Source organism: Bos grunniens, chromosome 24, assembly GCF_055505025.1.
Source record: "Bos grunniens cultivar Pamir isolate PY7600 chromosome 24, Bosgru_T2T1.0, whole genome shotgun sequence".
NCBI classification, from domain to species: domain Eukaryota; kingdom Metazoa; phylum Chordata; class Mammalia; order Artiodactyla; family Bovidae; genus Bos; species Bos grunniens.
Window position 1 is genome coordinate 34,201,063 of NC_141188.1, and position 25,345 is coordinate 34,226,407.

The 25,345-nt window shown below is 42.1% G+C and overlaps 1 protein-coding gene across 2 annotated transcripts in view; it reads right to left on the reverse strand.

Annotated features, from left to right (window-relative positions):
• TTC39C (tetratricopeptide repeat domain 39C) overlaps window positions 1-25,345 on the reverse strand; it is a 105,316-nt gene that overhangs the window by 60,266 nt on the left and 19,705 nt on the right. The gene's annotated exons all lie outside the window — the stretch shown is intronic.

A 25,345-nucleotide genomic window follows, 5' to 3' on the forward strand; every position in this document is an offset into this window, starting at 1 on the left:
TTTTAAAAACTGAAGTACAGTCGATTTACAATGTTTCAGGTACAGAGCAAAGTGGTTCAGTTCCACATATATTTTCAGATTCTTTTCCACTGTAAGTTATCACAAGGCACTGAATATAGTTCCCTGTGCTATATAGTAGATCCTTGTTGTTTATCTATTTTATATATAGCAGTATGTATGTTAATCCCAAATTTGTAATTTATCCACCACCCCCCCCACCCTGTTCATTTTCCTCTTTGGTAACCATAAATTTCTTTCCTATGTCTGTGAGTCTATTTCTGTTTTGTAAATAAGCTCATTTGTATTGCTTTTTTAGATTCCACATACAAGTGATATCATTTGACATTAATATTTGCTTTTAAAATGCAAAATATGCTCAAAAGTTAGCACACATAAAATATTATTTTCAGAGTAGATCAAAAGGTTTTATAACAAGCCAAACTCACTTATACCATGCAAAGAACTTTCAGAATGCCTCATGGAGCCAGTCACCACCCTGCTGTAAGATATAGTCATTATCCCAATTTTATACATATACAGCCAGATCAAACTAGTACAGAAATCCAAAGCTCTGTAAACGGCACTAAAAAGGAAAGCAAATTGTAACAGCCTTCTTAAAAATAATGGTCCTGGCTTTTGTTATTATGTAAATAATATATACTTACTATAAACAAAGGCACAAAAAATGTACTTAGACAATCCCCTGTAGGAAATTTAGTCTATGTCCTATGTAACCATGTGTGTGTTTGGGGGTAGGAAGGAAACGGCAACCCACTCCAGTATTCATGCCTGGAAAATCCCATGGACTGAGGAGCCTGGTGGGCTACAATCCATGGGGTCACAAAGAGTCGGACATGACTGAGTGACTTCTGTGTGTATGGGAGGAAAAGTGTGCCCATTTAGATGGATAAAATGGCAACCCACTCCAGTACTCTTGCTTGGAAAATCCCATGGATGGAGGAGCCTGGAAGGCTGCAGTCCATGGGGTCGCTGAGGGTCGGACATGACTGAGAGACTTCACTTTCACGCATTGGAGAAGGAAATGGCAACCCACTCCAGTGTTCTTGCCTGGAGAATCCCAGGGACGGTGGAGCCTGTTGGGCTGCTGTCTATGGGGTCGCACAGAGTCGGACATGACTGAAGTGACTTAGCATCAGTTAGAACTGGACATGGAACAACAGACTGGTTCCAAATAGGAAAAGGAGTACGTCAAGGCTTATTTAACTTATATGCTGAGTACATCATGAGAAATGCTGGGCTGGAAGAAGCACAAGCTGGAATCAAGATTGCCGGGAGAAATCTCAATAACCTCAGATATGCAGATGACACCACCCTTATGGCAGAAAGTGAAGAGGAACTCAAAACCCTCTTGATGAAGGTGAAAGAAGAAAGTGAAAAAGTTGGCTTAAAACTCAACATTCGGAAAACGAAGATCATGGCATCTGGTCCCATCACTTCATGGGAAATAGATGGGGAAACAGTGGAAACAGTGTCACACTTTATTTTTTTTTGGCTCCAAAATCACTGCAGATGGTGACTGCAGCTGTGAAATTAAAAGACGCTTACTCCTTGGAAGAAAAGTTATGACCAACCTAGACAGCATATTCAAAAGCAGAGACATTACTTTGCCAACAAAGGTCCATCTAGTCAAGGCTATGGTTTTCCCAGTGGTCATGTATGGATGTGAGAATTGGACTGTGAAAAAAGCTGAGTGCTGAAGAATTGATGCTTTTGAACTGTGGTGCTGGAGAAGACACTTGGGAGTCCCTTGGACTTCGAGGAGATCCAACCAGTCCATTCTGAAGGAGATCAGCCCTGGGATTTCTTTGGAGGCAATGATGCTAAAGCTGAAACTCCAGTACTTTGGCCACCTCATGCGAAGAGTTGACTCATTGGAAAAGACTCTGATGCTGGGAGGGATTGGGGGCAGGAGGAGAAGGGGACGACAGAGGATGAGATAGCTGGAATGCATCACTGACTCGATGAACGTGAGTCTGAGTGAACTCTGGGAGTTAGTAATGGACAGGGAGGCCTGGCGTGCTGCGATTCATAGGGTTGAAGAGTCGGACACGACTGAGCCACTGACCTGACCTGACCTGAGTGATGGGTGAAGAATCCCACACCAGCGCTCACAGCCAAGAACCAGCTCTAACACACCTCCCGAGCACGCAGGGCAGGCTCCATCCTCCCAACTCTGCACCAGCCAGGTCAGAGGTCAGTTTTCCACTCCACGGCTCTCCCCTAACCTGTCATGACAGACTCCCATCTCGCAGTATTATAATCTGGATTGTGTAATCAGGGTCCTCTCAGAATGCTATTTTCTGCCTTGTCCCCCTCATCGTGTTGCCTTACACACAGTGGGCAACCAACAAAGATGAATCAGTGATGGAACGCAAGAGCTCCACCTTTCAGAAACAGACACACTTCAATCAAGAGCTGAGCAGCCCGGCTTCCCCCATCCTTGCCCGCTCCCTACTTACACATCAGCCACTGTCCATGAGAGAAACGAAAGAAGCTAATCAAGTGCCTAGTGTTGCTATTGCTACATTTGCTTCTTGTTCTGGACTAAAATTAGGTTTCTGGGAGCCAAGGCTATTAATGATTCATGGTGCCCTGGCCAAGCCCTTAGTACTTCACATACCCTCTTCTCATTTAAGTGACAAATCAGCCCAAGAGAAACATTTTTCCCTCCTTGAGGTACTGTCTCCATAAACCCCAGGGCACCGAGGTGCATTAGCCACTTGATAATGAACTGATGGAGAAGCAGGAATCTTTCTGCTGCCCTTAGCCTGGTGCTGTATGCACTTCATCTAACAAGAGTCCCTTGTTCCATTCACCTGATTTTCTTTAACTCAACATGATCCAGGTGATCATGTATTAATTGAGCTCCTCTAAATCAATCTTGGCCCCTACATGTGTTTCTACATAAAACTGATTCAATTTGGAGACTTGGAAATGTTCTCAAAGAGTCCAAGGATCATCACTTCAACACCAATGCTGGTGGCAAAGAAGGAAAGATGCTAGTTTCTACAACAACAATAAAAAAGTGTAAGGAGGAGAAAACTGCAAGGGAGCTTGTGAAATATATATAAAACAACTGGGACGTAAGAGACATATAAAACCACAAACACAAATTCGTGTGCGTGCTTAGTTGTGTCCAACTCCTTGCAACCCCAGGACCACAGCCCACCAGGCTCTTCTGTCCATGGAATTTTCCAGGCAAGAATACTGGAATGGGTTGCCATTTTCCACTCCAAGGGATCTTCCTGACCCAGGGATAGAACCCACATCTTTTTCATCTATATCCACACATACACTAGCAACAATTACAAAACGAAACCTAAAAAATTATCAATCACAATAGCACCAGAATATTAATAGTTAAGGATAACTCTACCCAAGATGCACAACACTGCTATGCCAAAAACTCACAACAATAAAGAAAATGAAAAATCTAAGTCAACATTTTGCAACAGTGGCACTCTTAACATTTGGGACCAGATAATTTTGTTGGGGAGGTACTGTACTATGCATTGTAGAATGCTGAGCAGCATCTCTGTCCTCTACCTACAAGATGACAGGAGTACAAGCCACTGCCTCCCTCTACACACACCGCCCCCAAAGGCTGTGACAACCAAAATGTCTCTAGATTGCCAAATGTAATATCAGGACCAAATCAACCCTAGTTGTGAAACACTAATGTAAATAAAGAGACATCCAATTCTTACGGATTGGAAGACTCATAATTGAAGAGATAGTACCTTCTCCAGAGAAGGCAATGGCAACCCACTCCAGTACTGTTGCCTGGAAAATCCCATGGATGGAGGAGCCTGGTAGGCTGCTGTCTATGGGGTAGCACAGAGTCAGACACGACTGAGCGACTTCACTTTCACTTTTCCCTTTCATGCATTGGAGAAGGAAATGGCAACCCACTCCAGTGTTCTTGCCTGGAGAATCCCAGGGACAGGGGAGCTTGATGGGCTGCCGTCTATGGGGTCCCACAGAGTCAGACACGACTGAAGCGACTTAGCAGCAGCAGCAGCAGGAGCAGCAATGCTTTCTCTTAAACTGAACTGCGGCTCCAATACAATCTCCACCCAGGGGAGGGTGTGTTGAAAAGTTGATTCTAGAATCTACATGGAGATAAAAAGTGCTCCATAACTAAACTAAAAATATACATGGAAAAGCAAAATACTTAGAATGGCCAAATCAAATCTGAAAGACCAACCAAGCTGTAGATTTACATTACCCAATAACAGAACTGAATAAAATTGAGAATTTCTGGTCACTCACAGGAGGGTGAAAAAGGCAAATACACATATTCAACAAACAGCTCATCTTGAGACCACATAAAGAGCATCCATGAACTAGTTTAAAAAAAAATGACTGGCAACCCAGTTAAAAAAAAAGGGGGGGGGGCAGAAGTCTTGGACAGACACTTCACAAGAGAGGATATCCAAAAGTTAATACGTATATTGAAAAGTGCTGAAAAGCACTCATTATCAGAGAAACACAAATTAAAACCAAAATGCTGCTGCTGTGTCGCTTCAGTTGTGTCCGATTCTGTGCGACCCCATGGACTGCACCCCACCAGGCTCCCTCGTCCCTGGGATACTCCAGGCAAGAGTACTGGAGTGGGTTGCCATTTCCTTTTCCAATGCATGAAAGTGAAAAGTGAAAATGAAGTCGCTCAGTGGTGTCTGACTCTTAGTGACCCCATGGACTGCAGCCTACCAGGCTCCTCCATCCATGGGATTTTCCAGGCAAGAGTACTAGAGTGGGCTGCCATTGCCCTCTCCGAAAACCAAAATGAGATACCAGTATATGCTCATCAGACTGGCCACAGTACCATGTAAGGACTGGTAATAATACCATGTGTTAATGAGGATGTGGAGTCTCTGGACTCTAAAACACTGCCTACCAGTATTTACTAAAGCGATATGCCTACTCTACTAAACCCCATCCACACTTCCTCCCCCCACTCCCATCCACATTTCTGATCTACTAGTCACAGGCCTATCTATGACTCAGTAAGTTCACTCCTAAGTATACATGTACAACAGAATTGCATTATTATGCTCCCAAAAGACATGTATGGTTTTTTAATACTATTATTCTTAGCAGCCTCAAACTGGAAACAATTCAAATGCCCATCAACAGCAGAATGGATCAAATAATTGCAGCAGTGGACGAAATAGTTCACAGTTGTGAAAACAAACTACTGCTGAAGGTAAAAACATGAATTAATCTGACAGATGCAGAGTGAACGAAGTCAGATATACAGGAGTGTATACTGAATGATTCCACTTACATGAAGTTCAAAATGACTATTCTGACCTCTAATGATGACAGACTGCACAACAGCGGTACCTCTGAGGGGGTACTGACTGAGAAAGAGCCCGAGGAAGGATGCTGCGGTGTTAGAAACATGTTATCTGGATGTAAGTAGTTAACACTGTGATATTTACATATTCTTTACTATATGGAAAGTTTTTCCTTACGAAAAAGAGAAAATTCAGAAAAATAAATCAGATAAATGATCACTGATATGTATTTGATGCTATTAGTGAATCAGTATTAATTTTTTAGGTATGAAAATGGTATTACTCCTACATTTTAAGGACTTTTTAAGAGATGTATATAAAAGCATTTACAGATGAAATGATGGCTAAGATTTGTTTCAAAAATAATTTGAGGTAGGAGAATTAAAAGTCAGCAGAAGTATACATAAAACATGATTTCCCATGACTTGATTAATGCTGCCTGATTGGAACATGGGAATTGATTAAACTATTTTATATACTTTGGAAGCTATAGGCTATTTTTCAAGATAAAAACTTAAAAAAGCATAAAAACACTCCCCAAAGGTGATGTCTTTTGGAATTCTTTGATGAGAAGGATTCTAATAATCACTGTCATAGTTTGCTTTTTGAATATGAACCATCAGTAATAAAATGACTTAAAATTTTCTGTCTGAAGTCTCTCCCAAAGGTGGGAAAACTGTTAAAAACACAAAGATGCAGTGGATATTCTGTTTCTAAATTTATGAACATTGCCATGGAAATTTAAAAACAACAAAATTTCTCCAACATATTAAAAATTGGATTGATGAAGACTGTTTCTTAAAATACAGTGGGAGGTAAAGTTTAAAAATAAAATAAAATAAAATTTCTATTAGAAAAAAAATACAGTGGGAGGTAATATACATATTTGATTCTCAAAGGGATATCCTTCCATTAAATACCTATAACTAACCGAATATGCTTTTTCAAATGTAATTTTCTCCCCTAAACATGGTGGCAAATGGCTGGAGTTAAGACTGATTTTTCTGAAAATGTCCTGTCTTCATATAATGTTATGTTCTTAGAATCCTCCAAAATTGCTTTTCTCCCCTTCAAATGAGTGGGGGGGCTGGACTTTGTGTATTACCAAGGAAATCTGGGTCCATCTGAACTTCATCAGCCCATGGCAGTCACCCTCAAACCTGAAGACTGAAGAAACAGTCACCTAAATTCAACCCCCTACCCCAACTGCTCTTAAAAGGCCTGTGCCTTTTCTGTGACCCATGCTGTTTTCAAAATCACAGTCCCAGAGGATCATAAGGGTCAAACAATCACCCATCGAGGCATCATTAAGTGCTTCTCTAGAAGCCTCAAACCATCCTTCAGAGACACAATGTTTGCTAACAGGACCAGTGATAGCCTCTGCTCTGACCAGTATTTTCAAACACAGGCTTTAAGGAGACGAAACTGATTCAGCGTTTCACTTGTCTTTCTACAAGTAAAGGAAAATAATGCCAACAGAAGAAAAAAAGCTAAGTCCATGAAGTCATTCACTGCAGCATTATCCAGAATAAGAAAAACCTGGGTGGAAAAAGTAACTGTCTATATAAAGAAAAAGCTTCATGACGCTGGATTTGGCAATGATTTCTGTGCCAAGAGACACAATCAACAAAGTGAAAAGGTAACCTATGGAATGGCAGAAAATATTTGCAAATCACACCCGACAAAGGGTTAACGTCCAGACTAAATAAAGAACTTCTACAACGCAACAAAAACAGCGAACAACCTGATTAAAAAGTGAGTCAAGGACATGAATCGATATTTCTCCAAAATGATATACAAGTGACTAATAAGCACATGAAAAGTTGCTCAACACCACTAATTATTAGGGAAATGCCAGTGAAAGCCACGACGAGATATCACATCACACCCATTAAAATGGACATTATCAAAATAAAAGAAAACATACTGATACAAGTGTTGAAGGACATGGAGAAATGAGAACCACTGTGCACTGAGTGGCGATGTAAAATGATGCGGCCACCACAGAAATCAGTATCATGGCTCCACACACACACAAGCAAAACAGAATTACCACGTGACCCAACAATTTCACACGGGTATGCACGCAAAAGAACTGAAACCAGGAACTCAAATAGATTTTTGTATGCCCATATTCTAGCAGCATTATTCACCGATAACCAAAGGTGGAAGCAACCTGAGTGTCCACTGACAGATGAACAAAACGTGGTGTATATAAACAATGAAATACTATTTGACCTTAAAAAGAAGTAAATTCGGACACATGCTGCAATATGGATGAACCTTCAGGACACTATGCTAACCGAAATAAACCAGTTATGAAAAGTACTGTATGATTTCACACGAGATACCTAGAGCAGTCAAATTAGAGACAGGAAGTAGAAGGGTGGTTGCTAAGGCCTGGGGGTTGGAGAGAACGAGCTGCAGTTGTTTAAGGGATATGAAGTTTCAGTTTTGCAAGATGAAGAGAGTTCTAGAGATGGGCTGCACACCGACGTGAATGTATTTAAACACACTTAACTGTACTCCTAACAATGGTTAAGATGGTAAACTTTATGTTATTTACCACATATGTTATTTATTTTATTTTACCACAACGAAAAATTTTCTGAAAATGGAAAGAAGTCTACAATAGAAAAGATGAGTCATGAAATAACCAGATGGAATATTATCACCTAGAAAAATGCCTGACAGAATTTAACATGACAACAAAAGTTCTGTGTACATTATGTTCCAGTATGTATAAATAGTAAAAAAAAAAAAAAAAAGAATATTGGTTGTGGGGGAGGGGCAATAAGATTAAAGGTGATTCTGTACATGATCAATGTGTACATCGGGGAATAAACAGTCACGACTAAAGATGCTCTGATCACCATGTGTGCCTCAGTAATGTCACTGCAGACTTTCTGCACTTAGACACCTTTTAGAGAGAAAAGTGCATCATTTAAGTCAATTTACTTGTTCTAAATACTCCCTGTGTTTCAGTCATTGCTTTGATACAATTTCTTAACAGAATATATATATATATATATATATCATCCAGTCAATCAAACAGAATAATGGGGCGATTCAACAGCACAACAGCCCAAACCTGCTTACATGGGAGTGAGTTACTCACTTAGTGACTAGCTGTGCCCAGCTGTAGCCCAGAGTGCTGTTAACACAAGGCTGATAGAGAAATGCACCCCCCCCCCAAAGGAAAGAGAGAAACTTATATGAGGGGACTCCCAAACAGTTGGATTGTTTTCCAAAAATAAATGCAAATGACTTGGATATTGCTTTTCATATTAACTACTTAAGCAGTGTAAGATCTTAAATGCATCCCTTTCAAAATAAAGAAAGGAGACAAGAATTAATGCTTTTAAACTGTGGTGCTAGAGAAAACTCCTCAGGGTCCCTTGGACTGCAAGTGTAGACAGAAAGTCTGCAGTCAGTCAAATCAGTCAGTCCTAAAAGAAATCAACCCTGAAAATTCATTGGAAGGACTGATGCTGAATCTCCAAAACTTTGGCCACCTCATGCAAAGAGCTGACTCACTGGAAAAGACCCTGATGCTGGGAAAGATTGAGGGCAGAAGGAGAAGGGGGAGGCAGAGGATGAGATGGTTGGATGGCATCACTGACTCAATGGACATGAGTCTGAGCAAACTCTGGGAGATAGTGGAGGACAGGGAAGCCTGGCATGCTGCAGTCCGTGGGGTCGCATAAGAGTCGGACACAACTTAGCAACTGAATAGCAACAAAGATATCAAATAGAACCACAATTTTTTTTTTTTTTGCCATTTGAATGAATTATCTCATTTTTTTCATTTTTAATACTGAAATCTTCCATCTAGCTAACTCCTCCCTACAACTTGTAAGAAAAATAATCAGTAAAAAGCTCAATAGGAAGGAGTTTAATGAAAGCTGAGTTAAAATCTAAAGCACGCTGAAGTCCGTACTAACTGGATTAAGTCTTGAAATGTTTCGATTTCTGGGGATGCCAACAACCTGAATGCAGACCTCACTTAATTTGTACTTGTGGGCCCCTGAGTGATTGGCTCAATTTTCACTGCCCTGTGTTTCAAGTTCTCCAACTTTGAGTACACTGTGAGCACAAGAGCTAAGACGAACTTGATTCTTCTGCAATCAATTATGTTTCCCAAATATACTGATCTTACTTTTTTTTCAAACCCTACTCAGAAATGGGAAATTCTCCCAGTGAGTTACTTGGAGGTTTCAATCCTAATTCGAGGATGTGGCAGCAATAATATAGACTGGGATATCTAACCTTCCCGAGTCAAAGATATGAAACTGTCCTCACTGACTAAAGACACTGAAAGTTTTCTCTGTTCTCATATCATGAAAGCGAGGAAGAACAGCGATGTTCTCAGCAACTCATTCACCACTGTGCAGTCAACAAATATGGCTAAAGAGAGCATGTGCTGGGTGCAAAAGAGGGCCCTCAGAAGCAAGGAAGGAAAATCTCTAGAGCACAGGCCTAGCAAGAAAAGTACCCTATTCCCTCAGATGCTAACTGAGGAAAACAGAATGTGAAAGGATTTTTCTTGACATGATTTGCAATAGATAAGGATATTTTTCAAAAGGAAAATCTAATTATTCTGAAAGCACCTTAGTTAAAAAGTACATGCTTCCTTTACATGTGATATACAGCATCCCTTGGTCTCATATAGGATCAGAGTGCATCAGTGGAATATTTCCCTTTGAAACTTTTTACAAGCTGGAATATAAAATTCATGATCTGGTTTTTCTAGAAAGAAATCCCCTTCATAGGAATCCCAGTGGATCTATCCCATTCACTAAGTATCATCCCCCTGACAGATCTGAGAATTAGGAAGCCGGTCCACGGACCCCATCGCTCCACTTCTTCTAATTCTCCCTGATAAATTTCCAATTTTAAAGCAGCTTCCCGTAGCACGCAACCACCTCTGAGCCTGCGCAGTGAAGGACTCAAGTGTCAAGTTTATCCAAGCCAAATAATAAGGAGAGTGATTAAGAAACCAGGCCCAGGACTTCCCTAGTGGTTAAAAACCCACCTGCCAATGCAGGAGACGTGGTTCAATCCCTGGCCCAGGAAGATCCCACATGCCTCGGGGCAACTGAGGCTGTGTGTGCGCCACAACTACTGAAGCTCCTGTGCTCTGCAACAACAGAAGCCTCTGCAATGAAAAGCCTGCACACCACAATGGAGAGAAGCCCCCTGCACACCACAACTAGAGAAAGCCCAAGCACAGTCAAAATTAAAATTAAATTAAAAAAAAAAAGAAATCAGGCCCAACAAAAGCCAACAATTTACTACCGGAGTCAAAGAAACAAGCAAGGGTTTTCCAGGCTGCTCTTCATTTTCATCAACAAAGTTATTTAGGTGAAAACTATGCATTAACTTAAAAAAACAAACGTTTAATTTTAAAATCATATACGCAGGTCATAACATTCTGTAATTTAAAACTAAATGAAAAATGACCTCTTTTATACACAGTGTTAGAGGAAAAACACTAATAAACTTTGGGTCATTCTTTCATACAAACTATATTTCTTAATACCAAGTATATAGTATATTGCACTATGCATTAGAGACACAAAGATAAACACGAAGGCTCATGCCTGTTCATGGAGCCCACACAGTCCAGTTTGGCTGCTAGAAATATTCCAAGAACAAATGGTGATAGAAAGCGAGTGGATAGTTAATTTTACTCAAAGTCATCCTTTGTCATCATCCTTTTCAAGGATGAATGAGGCATCCTTGAATATCACATTTGATGAAATCTAACAGAGGCTACTTGCCAACTCTGACTGTCGCTTTCTCTAGCGTTTCTTAAGAGGATATATTAATAAGACTAATTGCATCTCTGCATTTTAAGTCTCTGCAGAGTGCTTGCTATTTTATATTTATCTCATTAATCACTCATCTGTTTGAATAAGTGAAAGCTCCCTAAGGTTGGAAGCCCATCTTCGCCAAGTGCCATTGTGTTGAGCTTACAGGACAGAACCTAGCAGATCACTGGCCCCAATCCATTCCTGTCTAATAAATCCACCACTCATCTCCCACGAAGTCCACGCTTCATGCCACTTCATCTGATGGGCATTCCTCCACAGGTTCTAACAAATTCCCAGAAATGACACTGTTATCAACTCGAGCCCATAAAAACTCTGCTCTAAAAAAAATTAAACATGCTTGCTTCCTTGATCAGAAGACAGCAGTGGAGGATTTCACAGAAAGGCTCTACTCTTTTTCAGAAACAATTTATAGTGTGATCCTTGGGCGATGTTTTAGCTAAAGGATAGCCTGTCTCTAACAACATGGATCCTTACAATCAATCATTCAGCTGATGACTTTTGATTTATGAGCATTTGGATCAGGTCTGATCTTCTGTTCGGACTTGCGTTTATCGTCTGCCCACTCTTCTTAGGGATTTGGGAGTCTTCAGCGCTCCCTCACCCGGCCCCAGGGGCTCCCCACTGAGGTCCAGGAAGGCCGCCAGTTCCCAGGGAGCCTGTGTTCAGCAACATTTGCACTCACAGCCACTAGGGTGGCTGACTGTTTGCTTTTGTTACATTGACTGCTTGTGATGTGGCCTTGCATCTTATCAGAAAATGACCTTGCAATTCACTGCCTGGTGCCAAGAAACCATGAAAGACTCTCACTGGAGTGAGAGTGAAGTGAGGCCATCAGCTTGCAGTGGGGCATGGGAGGATTTCTGGGGGCGAGACTCAGGTTCCTCCCCACACAGGGGCAGCAGCAGACAGCTTGAAGTAATTATCTACAGGTAGACAGAACGAATGAGCCCCTCTACACAGTACTGAGAAAATAACTGGGCCCTTGAACCTGACTTCCTACAGACAACAGTCCCAGGAAAATCTCCTAGGCACAACTGTCCCAATGGATGCATTTCTAGGATGTTCCTACATGAAGAATGCATCCCCATGCATATGGCAAGACACCCCTCACAGCCACTATAGTAATTTAAAATACAGACTCGTTCTACAATTACGCAGCAAAACACAGGACTTCACTTTTTAGGCTTGTCTCTGGTATCCTGCAAAGAAGAGCTAGTGGATTCAGGGGTGTATGTCTTAGCCTTGGGATGAAGGGCAATTTGGGGACCAATTACAGAAGAGAAATGGTGAGCAGGATGCAAGACCCAGAGCACTTAGCTGGTGGGGGAGCTGGCAGCCTGGAGAACTGAGGGCCACCCTCCAAGTGTCCCCAGCACCCAGCCAGTGAGGCCTGTGACCCCAAAAGCAAAGTGAGAGCCAGGGAGAACAGTGTGGCCCCAAGTTCCCATCTTTCAACTTCCAAATGATTTCTTGAGTTAGAATTCACTGGTGTAATGAATGCTCAGTCACGTCCGCCTCTTTGTGATCCCCATGGACTGTAGTCCACCTGGCTCCTCTGCCCATGGAATTCTCCAGGCAAGAATACTGGAATGGGTTGCTATTTCCTTCTCCAGGGAGTCTTCCCAACCCAGGGATCGAACCCATGTCTCTTATGCCTCTTGCACTGGTGGGCAGATTTACCACTGCTCCCCCTGGGAAGCCTTAACTCACTGAAAAGGTCTAATGAATATGACCGACTATTGAGCGTGGTGATATTTAGAATGGAAAACATCCACATAAGAAGTGTTTGAGACAAAAGCAGGGAAACTTTTTAAATGTCTCCATTCCCCCCTCCCCCACCCAGTTTTCACTTTAACCCATAAAATTTCCCAGTCAAGATAAACCGTGAGAAGGGACTATCATGCTCTGTTGCCTTGGGCTTTCGCACACTCCCTGACCTTCCCTTTCCTCACTGGCCCCTGTTCATCCTCCCGGCCTTGGTCCAGAAGGCGCTGCCTCCAGGCCACCCTTCCTGGTCCCTCTGGTCAGGCTAGTGCCCTTCTCTGGGCTGTCGCTCTTCCTTAGCCTTTGCCCTTCAGAATACTACTCACACATTAATGTATCTTTTCCCGCCAAATGGTGCCCAACCTGGGCTGCCATCTAGAATGCCATTCATCCACTGAATAAATGAGTGAAGCAGTGCAAACAAGCAAAAGAATAACTACAAGAAAGCAGAGAAAGTGATATCTGCATGTTGAGTTATGTCAAGGGTGAAATTGTGTATCTCCTTTCATGTTGCCAACCTATTCTGCTAAGTGGAGAAATTCATTAAACAGTGGCTGGCTTAGGGAAGGTAAAATGTAAATATTGAATAAGGGCAACAAATAAGGGACTGGTCTACATAAAGAAGTGTCTTTCTCATACCTAAGAAGCTACTCCTGACAACAGGATTCATTCTTGCCCTTCTTGTTGTAGCTTAGTCGCTAAGTCGTGTCAGACTCTTTGTGACCCCATGGACTGCAGCACGCCAGACTTCCCTGTCCTTCCCTATCTCCCAGAGTTTGCTCAAATCCACGTCCATTGAGTGGGTGATGCTATCTATAGTCTCTAGTATAGATAAGATACTTAAAAGTGATTTCTTGCCTTCCTTGTTCACTCACCCTACAAGCATATTTCTTATTCACCTCTAAGACTCTAAAATATATTTATGGTGATATCATAAAGGCGGATTCTGAAAGTAAAACTGCTTTATTATGTAATTATAAATTTTCTCTTGAGTTGGCAAACATCTTAGGAACTTCACAATCACGCACTGGTACATTCCTTTTATAACTGCATTTAATTTTTAACAATCTGAAATTCAAATAATCACTGTGGTTTTCACTAAGAGCATAGTCTACAATAGGAAATAACTAATCTGTTTTTTGGGGTTTGGTTCAGCCTAAACCCCAAAAGAACTTCCTGCTTTGAGAAGCCCACTGAAGATAAAACCAAATTCAAAATGGCAGTCACTGATACATCCCATGAAAGCAGTATCTTAAATTTCTGTGATGATTTTTTAATAAACAGAATTATAGTACACAAAAAGAAAGCAATATTTACTCAAATGTGTGCATGCTTAGTTGTGTCCGACTCGTAGTGATCCCACGGACTGTAGCCTGACAGGCTCCTCTGTCCATCGGATTCTCCAGGCAAAAATACTGGAGTGGGTTGCCACGCCCTCTTCCAGGGGATCTTCCCAATCCAGGGATCGAACCCACATCTCCTGCATTACAGGTGGATTCTTTACCTCTGATCGACCAGGGAAGCCCATTTACTCAAATGAAGTTACAGTAAAACTGCTGCTCCAGAAGAAGAGACATAGAAAAGACTACCTCTTTTAACCAAAACTTCACATGGAATTCAAATGTTTATCCCATCATTCTTTTTAAGTCAACAAGCAATTCAAATCAAAATGACAGAGCCTTTAGATTTCCTACTCATCTTGGCCTGACTGCCTTCAGGCTGTGTGCAGCTTTGCATAAATGAAAACGGGCAGCCTGTAAAAAAAGCTTATTTGTTTAAGGAAGTAAGAATAGGGCACTTAACGAAATTTAACAAAATCAATTCACTCTCACAACCCCTTAACTATTTGTGCAACTATGTCTTAACAGTTTACGAAGTATATCAATACTCCAAACCTTCATTACATTTTAGAAAGTGCATGTATTTCCAAATTCACTGGTGTGTTAGTCTCACACAAATTATTAACTATAATGCTGTATTTTTATTTCTATATATATATAGTAAAGGCTCTATCAGACCACAAAATCATATAAAAAGTAACATTAAATCTGTCTACAAGAAATTCTGTTCAATATCAGAATGAAAACATTTTTTGCCAAATTAAAAATGCTGTGCTAATATTTGGGAAACCTCAGATAAAAACAGACAGGCATAAAAGACTACTACAAACAACTATATGCTAATAAAATGGACAACCTGGAAGAAATGGACAAATTCTTAGAAAGATACAATCTCCCAAGTCTGAACCAAGAACAAGTAGAAAATATGAACAGATAGACCACAAGTACTGAAATTGAAACTGTGATTTGAAAACACTCAACAAACAAAAGTCCAGGACCAGGTGGCTTCACAGGTGAATTCTACCAAACCTTTAGAGAAGAGTTAAAGCCTATCTATTCCAAAATTTGCAAAGGAAGGAATACTCCCAAACTCACTCTATAAGGCCACTATCACCCTGATACCAAAACCAGACAAAGATACCACAAATAAATAAATAAATTTATAGACTAATATAACTAATGAACATAGATACAAAAATCTTCAACAAATCAGTAACAGTCTGAAACCAACAAAACAACGAAAGGATCATACACCACAATCAAATGGGATTTATTCCAGGGATGCAAGGATTTTTCAATATTCCCAAATCAGTATGATATATACCACACTGACAAATTGAAGAACAAAAATCATAGGAACATCTCAAAAAAAGGCATTGTATCAAGTAAATACGGTTAAATGAATAAAATGGTGTTCCATTTTCATATCCTTTCTCTTCCCCTGTGGGTCTGGTCTCCAATAAAGCACTATCAATATTATATTCTATAATGATCTCCTATGACTTGAAATATTAACAGTAGGTGAGATTTCTTTCAATAGTTTTATCAAACATTCAAATAAAGCCTCACATAAGCACTTTAGAAATGGTCTTCTTGGCATTTATTACAACCTTTCAGTAAATAAACTTAATATGTCATAAAAATGTTTTAGGTTATAAAATGTGTTTTAAAAGTCACAAGACGACAGTATGTTGAAACTTTGCTTCTCAAGCTTTACTTCACATTCAAATACTGCCTTTTAATGCAGATTCTCCTTCGGGTGGTCTGGGGTGAGGCCTGAGATCTCACATTTTAACAGCCCCCTCAGTGATGCTGATGGTCCCCAATCACACTCTGAATATCAAAGTCTTAGAGGCAGTGTGCCTGCAATGTGGGAGACCTGGGCTGGATCCCCAGGTTGGGAAGATCCTCTGGAGGAGGGCATGGCAACCCACTCTAGTGTTCTTGCCTGGAGAATCCCCATGGACAGAGGAGCCTGGCGGGCTACAGTCCAGGGGGTCACAAAGACTGAGCGACTAAGCACAGAGGCATTGTTAAAATTTGTGTTCAATTGTGTTCAACAATGCTGGAAGACTACTGCAAACTAAAATACTCTGGATTCTAATGTCAACCTTTTAGAAAGGAAAAACTGAACACTGTTAGTATCTCCTCCCAGAAGTAAAGAATTCTTGCATTTACTAAGGCATGCTTTGTTAAACCAAATTTAAGCTCCCCTTCCCCAAAGTATTTCTCAGTCCTTCCACTTCGACAGCCAGCTCCCTCATCTTCCGGTCTCTGGGAGCTGAGGGCCCTGTCTTTCTGTTCCTCCCCTCCCCCGTTCCTTTCACACCAGCCTCCACCTCAGCCTCACTGTCTCACACCGGCCTCCCCCAGACTTCCTGCACTCTCATCTTCCGGCCTCCGGGAGCTGAGGGCCCTGTCTTTCTGTTCCTCCCCTCTCCTGTTCCTTTCACACCAGCCTCCACCTCAGCCTCACTGTCTCACACTGGCCTCCCCCAGACTTCCTGCACCAAAAAAGCAGCCTTCCCTGGGGACACTGTAATGTGCCCCCTGCCCCTGCCCACCAGCCTCTGTCCATCATGCGGCAAGAACAAACTCCTGCCATGGTCCCCCAGCTGTCCGGCCCTCACCAGCTCTGTCTTTCTCAGCTCTGCACCCCTGCAAGCCCTCGACCCCCTCACTGCTGGTCTCCTCCTCTCAGCCTCTGCATTTTCTCCCCTCTCCTCTTTACACCCGACGCCAACCCTGAAAACGATCCCGCTTTTCCCAGGGTGCCTCTCTGTGACCTGTGCCTACGGCAAGAAACCAGGATTCCCAATGTGCTCCATGGCTCCAGCAAACTTGGTTATGAAGCGCACACACACACATGCAAAACTGTTCTTTCCATCAACGTCCGTGACAGAAGTTTCGTTCCCAACAGGTGAAGAATCCAACAGGTGGAGGGTAAGGAGACTTTTGGCAAGAAATTAACATGCTGTCCTGACTTGTGAGATGCTGTACATGAGAGGTAAATGAGCCTGGGAGGAATTCCTTGAAACACTCTGCAGGTGCAAAACAGCTTCGATCCTGTGCCTGCTGTAATCACCTTAATGCCACACGCCACAGGTTTTCCTCCCTTCCTGAGAGCTCCCACACCTGCACCCCCTCACATACCCTTGCTCAGGGATGTCTATGGGCCCAGGGGTTACTGCTGCTGCTGCTGCTGCTAAGTCACTTCAATCGTGTCCGACTCTGTGTGACCCCATAGACGGAAGCCCACCAGCCTCCCCCGTCCCTGGGATTCTCCAGGCAAGAACACTGGAGTGGGTTGCCATTTCCTTCTCCAATGCATGAAAGTGAAAAGTGAAAGGGAAGTCGCTCAGTCGTGTCCGACTCTTAGCGACCCCATGGACTGCAGTCTACCAGGCTCCTCTGTCCATGGGATTTTCCAGGCAAGAGTACTGAAGTGGGGTGCCATTGCCTTCTCCGGGGGTTACAGCTCAGGGCCAGAAATCATCTGTGGACTCTGATGAGATGGCATGAGTGTGCGTGGAAACACCGAGTGTGGGACAGCATGGGAAAGTCTGGGGCCCCGTGTAGAGCATCAGCCCAGCAGAGCCTGGCAGGCGTCCGGGACACGTCCAGAGCGCCTGGGCTGCCACTCAGCACAGGGCCTGGTGTCTCTGGCCCAGTCCATTCTCAGAAAGCTCTGGTTTTCCTGCTTTCATTTCCCAGTGTGTTGGCTAAGTGCTCTATAACTTGTTTCTCTAAACCTTCAGGTCTAAGATCTGGAGGAAGGAAAAAAAAGAGTTATCACCAAGTAGTTTTTGATTCCTCTCCTTTTTTCAACCTATGCTGCTTCTGTTGAATTTAAGCTATTTCTATAAATTTTACTTTCTACCACTCTTAGTTTGCTTCAGAAGTGTCTTTCACATATGTATGTTGTAGAACCCCAGCTAGATTCAAAATTTCCTGAGGACAGAAATCATGCCTTATTTCCCCCATATAATTTCATGTATTTTATCACCAACATGCACTGCTCCGCAGGCACTGTACCCAGGAATTTTTACGAGAAGCATGGTCCCTGCTCCCAACTGCTTATAGATGTCCCCACAATGCCTCAGTGCACAGGTATGCTCAACATACAGCTGGCTCCCTGAAAAATTCCTGCGGCCCTAAATGCCATTAGGGCACTGTATCTTAAAATTTAAATTATATATGGATATATCTATATGGATAAGAGGACAAGCATTTCAAGAAAAATCTGTGTGGCCCGGGAGAGAGATTTGGCAATATATATTAACACGGATCCTTCTAACACATCATTCCACCTCCAGACATATACACAGATAACATTTTTCACATGCCCATCATGTACAAAGATGTTCATTAAGCCCTGCTAGGGGTCTGAAGGAAACAGAACTCACCTAAACAGTTACTGGTAATGAACAATTACATCCTCTACTTACATAAACATTACGTTGAACAGTTAAAATGATTACATTTGACTTACATGTATCAACATGGGTAGACTTCAAAAATGAAAAACTAGGTGGAAAATATAATCTGCAAAGGATCCTTATTATATACATTTAAAAACACAGACATATGTGTTGTCTATGGAGAGAAATAAAGGTGTAAATGTGGTTGGAAAAGACATGCCAATCTGAGGGCAGTGGGATGGGAACCAGGGAAACTGGCACTGCGTGGGAACACAAAGGGGATCTTAACTGTAAATGCAATGTCTTATTTCTCTAAAAATATCTGGAGTGAACATGGCAAATGGTAATATCTGCTAATTCTGGGTATGAAGGACACCTGTTTTTAATAATATGCTGTACTTTTTATACATTCAAAATACTTGATAATACAAAAAACGATATCATACCCCCATTCAAATCATTAAGAGAACTGATGTCTCTCCATTGTTAAAATGACTAAAGCAAACCAGGAAAACAGACGAGAGGGGAGAGATCACTAAGATGGTTCCCAATCACTAGCTACTCCGACCTTAATGACAAAGACCAGTACTGCCACTGGGCCATGCATCAGAGAACTTTTGCATCTCATGTTTCCTGGGTCTCTTCTGAGCTGGCAAATAGCACTCCTGGGCCACCCCCTGCACTGTGAACCCACCACGGAGTCACTGGCTGGGTGCTCTGCCCACCGCGCTCCATGAACGCAGGCTCTCTGCAGAGGGAGGTGAGTGTTCTCCTTCGGTGCTAGCTAATCAATGCTAATCCTGTCATCAAGGGAAAGTGAGTGAGTTTCTGTTATAATGGACTTACTGTGCAGGTTGTTTTAGAAGCTACAATTAGCCATGCCTTTAGCACTTCTAGAAAGTGGGTGGGCTCATTTTGAAGCAATGATCATTTTCACTGACAGCATTAGAAATCTAAGAAGTCATAAATTATGAAAGGACATATCTAAGTCTCAAAGGGAAATAATTGTACACATTTCTCACAAAGAATGTAACAATCCCTCGGGTCTCCCACTTCTTTTCTTGAATTTGATTCATTTCACTACTGTATCTAATGAGAAATTCCACTAGTATGAGCTTCATTTTAAACTCTCATTGTAGAATGTGTCCTACTACCCACAATTCCTTTTTGTAACTGCTATAAACATAATCAGAAATTTAGACTGCAGCCCAGAAAACTATGGTACCACCCTCTCAGACTGATGCCTGCAATTGTTTATACATGTACAAGCACACAAAACTCAACCACTTCCCACTCACCTAAATCTCCAGATTACCCAAGATTAGAGGGAGAGAAATAGATGCCCTTCACCTACCAAACACTCCAGCCAGTGGGTTCTTTCCCTGTGTTTACTGAGAGAAGGGCAGTAATTGTGCCCAAACATGTTTGTGCCTGTTGCCTTTATTAACTGCAATTATCGAATTCATTGTTTACTGTGTAAACAGATGAAACAAGACTCCAAAAAGTGTTATATATGAAAAATAATTATGAGCTTTGAAAAGACTGATAAAGGCATATGACTCTGAAAGCTCCTTTAGGATTAGATTAAAAGCTCCTCAGAGTGCTCTGCCAATGACTTTGCCCTCTGGCTCCTCTCTAAAGACCCTGACGCTCAAAATCACAGGAATGCTTTATAGGTGAGGCTCATGCAGGGAACCCAATTGAGAATCCGTCAGCAAACTCATAAAAGGCAAGGCCTTGGCCTGACATCAAAAGTCAGAACACAGTGTCTACTAGATATTCTTCCAGTATATAATCCCTTGCAATAACTGATTTTCTTAAAATTTATTTATTTATTTGGCTGCATCGGGAGGGTCTCAGTTGTGGTGCATGGGATTCAAGTTCCCTGACCAGGGATCAAACACATGCTCCCTACATTGCAAAGTGGATTCTTAACCACTGGACCACCAGGGACGTCCCTAACTGACTTTTTAAATAATCACTAGTAATTCATCAAGGTCCGTAAGAGGCCCCTCCAATACACTCACTTAGCTCCTTCAATTCCTTTTCTGATATTCAGTACAACATACATTGCTTTCCCAAGACAGTTAGAACACTTGGTATAACATTTCCCAATTGACAACAAATTGCTGAAGAAATTGTTACATTACTTAATCCTTCCAATGTGTTCCTCTTTCTATATTCCTTGTCTCTCTGAATGGCAGCAACATCAAGTCAGTGACCTAGAATACCTAAAATTCCTCCCCCAACAACAAAAATCAAATGAAAACCAAACAGTCCTGTTGATTCTACTTCCTTAAACCTTTCTCGTGGATTGCCGGTGCCCTCGCAGCCCCGGTGTGTGTTGTAACAACTGCCGTGGAACTTCTTTGGCTCCAAGTTAACTGTGTACACTGCGCTCAGCATTAGCTTTGTGAAACAAAAGACTTACGTCACTCCTCTGCTCAAAAACCCCCAATGGCTCCACCAAAGGGCAAGATTAACAACCCGTGGCACAGAACGTACACCCATCTACTTCACTAGCAACGGTCTCCATCATCGCTTCTCATGCACGCTCTCTGGGCAGCCAGGGAGGAGCGGATACAGCACACCCAGAGTCAGAGCACCTGCGCGAGCGCCTCCATGCCACCTCCCTACTCATCCCCAGGGCACCTCCTCTGACACTCCTCCAACTCCCAGAGCCCTGGGTTCAAGACCTGGCTCTGAAGTGAGTGGTCTTGAAAAACAATTTAATTCTGCCAAGTCTCGGTTTCCTCATCTGTTAAATGGAAGGAAACGGCAGTTTCCATCTCACAGTGTCACAGGAATGACTGAGTGAGAACACGTGGCAAGTTCCTGGCACATGGTGAGTACTCATCAAGGTCTGGGATGCTTATCATTATGGACTCAACTGTGCTGCCTTCCACCTGCCTCTAATTCACATGCTGAAGCCCTAATGTCCTGTGTGACTGGACTTGGAGACTGGGCTTTTAGGAAGTTATTCAGGTTAACTGAGGTCGGAAGTGAAAGGGGCTTCTCTTGTGGCTCAGCTGGTAAAGAATGCGATGTGGGAGACCTGGGTTCAATCCCTGGGTTGGAAAGATCCCCTGGAGAAGGGCAAGGCTACCCACTTCAGTATTCTGGCCTGGAGAATTCCCATGGACTGTATAGTCCACGGGACTATACACGGGGTTGCAACGTCCTGTGTGACTGGACTTGGAGACTGGGCTTTTAGGAAGTTATTAAGGTTAACCGAGGTCAGAAGGATGGGTGTCAAATCCAAAAGGATTGATGACCTTATAAGAAGAAGAAGAGGTTCCTCTCTCCTCTTTCACTCTCCACTTGTATTCAGAGAAAAGGTCACACAAGGACATGGTGAGAAGGTGGCCACTGGCAAGCCAGGAATAAAAGCTCTCATCAGAACCTGACCATGCTGGCACTCCACTCTTGGACTTCCAGCCTCCAGAACTGTGAGAAAATAAGTTTCCGTTCTTTGAGCCCCCTAATCGGTGGTGTTTTGTTAGGCAGCCCTAGCAGACTAATATACCTATTTTCTTGTTTCCCTCCTCATTCTGAGACTCCATTTAAATTAGATGCTGTGTGATCATCCTCGCCAGATTAGTACTTCTTTGAGAGCACAGAAAGGGTCTCTTCCTCTTAGGACCTACCATGGTAATCTGAACACAGTAGGTAATCAATAAATCTTTAATTTATAAATGAAAATAATGAGAGTTCGATTTTAAGCAAACGTTACCCTCTCGGGTGGCACTACTGGTAAAGAACCTGCCTGCCAATGCAGGAGACATGAGAGACGCAGGTTTGATCCCTGGGTAGGAAAGATCCCCTGGAGGAGGGCATGAAAACCCACTCCAGTATTCTTGCCTGGAGAATGCCATGGACAGAGGAGCCTGGTGGGCTACAGTCTGTGGGGTCACAAAGAATTGGACACAACTGAAGCAATGGCACCCCACTCGAGTACTCTTGCCTGGAAAATCCCATGGATGGAGGAGCCTGGTAGGCTGCAGTCCATGGGGTTGCTAGGAGTTGGACACGACTGAGCAACTTCCCTTTCACTTTTCACTTTCACGCATTGGAGAAGGAAATGGCAACCCACTCCAGTGTTCTTGCCTGGAGAATCCCAGGGATGGGGGAGCCTGGTGAGCTTCCGTCTGTGGGGTCGTACAGAGTCCGACATGACTGAAGAGACTTAGCAGCAGCAGCAGCAGAAGTGACTTAGCACGCACACACACTTCCAGAAAGCTGCTGGATTGTGAGAGCTAAATGTCATTGCCAGACTTGCATTTGACTATTCAGAGACATGAATGTATAGTACAGAAACTGCTGCTTTTTTAGGTTCATTTTTACTGATTCCCAAGTTGAGGCTCTACCTGCAGAGAAGTCTCAATATGTAGCCTAAAGAATGAAAAAAGATAAAATGTCTTTTCTCTTGACCTGATCTCAGGCACCTGTCTCCCACAGGTGCACATCTGTGCAAAATGCCACAGCCCTTTACGAGCTCCCTGAAGCACTGAGTTCCCAACAGTAATGCTGACACCAGGTTCACTTTACCACCATCATACCTTAATTCTGTGTTTTACTTAATACAGAACTGCATTTCAATAAATAATACCTTAATTCTGTATTTTAAAAGGGATTGTATCCAGTGTCTAAGTGGTAAATGGATAATACTAAGCGTCACAATAACCAGCGAATACTCCACAGAATGTCCCACAAAGGTAAGCTTTAAAACAAGTGAGAGATACTATCTCACGGTCTTATCTAATCTTCCCAGTGAGACGGTTGATTCGAGACCAGCCAATGCTACTTCCCAATACCCCAGACAAATCTTCTATCACATGGCATCTGCACACCTGAAGTATGGGGGATGCATGACATGTACACAGGACTCCCAGTAAAACTCACGTTTGGAAGCAAGGTCTATTCATGCCACGTTTACTGATTGAGCGCCTACCACACGCCAGACGTTAGGCAAGGTGCTGGGGTACAAAAGTGAACAAATTAGACAAAGTTCTTAATCTTAAGGAGTATAGTCTAGTGGAGGAAAGTATTACATTAGGGAATGTAAGCAATGCCCCTTGACACAGCAGTTCAGGATCTCCAAAAGGACCCTGGCATGCTGAAACATGCAAAATGACCTTAATGATAAATGGGAAAAATTATGATTGACCTCTGACCTTTAAAACTTTTTTATCAAAACATTAAACCCACCACAAATATCATACTCGATGGTGAAAAACTAAAAGCTTTTCCTCTAAGATCAGGAACAAGACAAGGGAGCCCACTCTTACCACTTCTATTCAACACAGTACTGGAGGCATCCTGCTGATATTTGGGAAAGCTGCACCTCAGATAAAAAACAGGCATCAGAGACTACAACAAGCAACTATATGCCAATAAAATGGACAACCTGGAAGGAATGAACAATTCTTAGAAAGGTACAATCTTCCAGGGCTAGGCCAGGAAGAAACAGAAAATACAAACAGACCAATCACAAGTACTGAAATTGAAACTGTGTTTTAAAAACACCCAAAAAACAGAAGTCCAGGACCAGATAGCTTCACAAGCAAATTCTATCAAACATTTAGAGAAAGTTAATACCTACCCTTCTGAAACCATTCCAAAAAATTGCAGAGGAAGGAATACTACCAAACTCATTCTATGAGGCCACCTAATGCCAAAACCAAAGACACCACAAAAAGGAAAATTTTTTTCTAGACTAGTATCACGATGAACATAGATGAAAATACCCTCAAAAAAAAATATACTAGCAATCTGAATCCAAAAATACATTAAAAAGATCAAATACTATGATCAGGTAGGATTTATCCCAGGGAGACAGGGATTTTTCAATACTGGCAAATCAATCATGGTTTGAAAATATACATGTACTCCAGTGCTCACTGAGACCCTGTTTGCAATAACCAAGACATAGACGCAACCTAAATGTCCATGGATAAATGGATAAAGAATATGCAGTACATACATATAATGGAATATTAGTCATAAAACAGAATAAAATAATGCCATTTGCAGCAACATGGACAACCTGGAAATTATCATACTAAGCGAAGTCAGTCACACAGAGAAAGACAGATATCATATGATATAGCTTATATGCAGAATCTTAAAAAATGGTACAATGAACTTATTTACAAAACAGCAAAAGACTCACAATGAACTTATGGTTACCGGGGAGGGAGGGGAGAGGGAGGGATAGATCAGGAGTTTGTGATTAACACGAACACATTGGTATATTCACACACTACTCTATTTAAAATGTCAATAGATAACCAACAAGGACCTACTGCATAGCACAGGGAGTTCTGCTCAGTGCTCTGTAATAATCTGTCTACATGGGAAAGAATCTGAAAAAGAGCAGGTACATGAACATGCATAACTGAATCCCTTTGCTGTACACCTGAAACTAACACAGCACTATTAATCAACCACACTCCAATAAAGAACAAAGTTTTAAGGACTTTCAAGTGGCAAAAGACATGAATAGAGACTGCTCCAAAGAAGATATACAAATGGTCAATAATCACATGAAAAGATGCTCAACATCACTCATCATTACGAAAATAAAAATCAAAACCACAATGAGATAAGACTAAAAAAAAGAAAATAATAAGTGTTGGTAAGGATGTGGAGAAATTAGA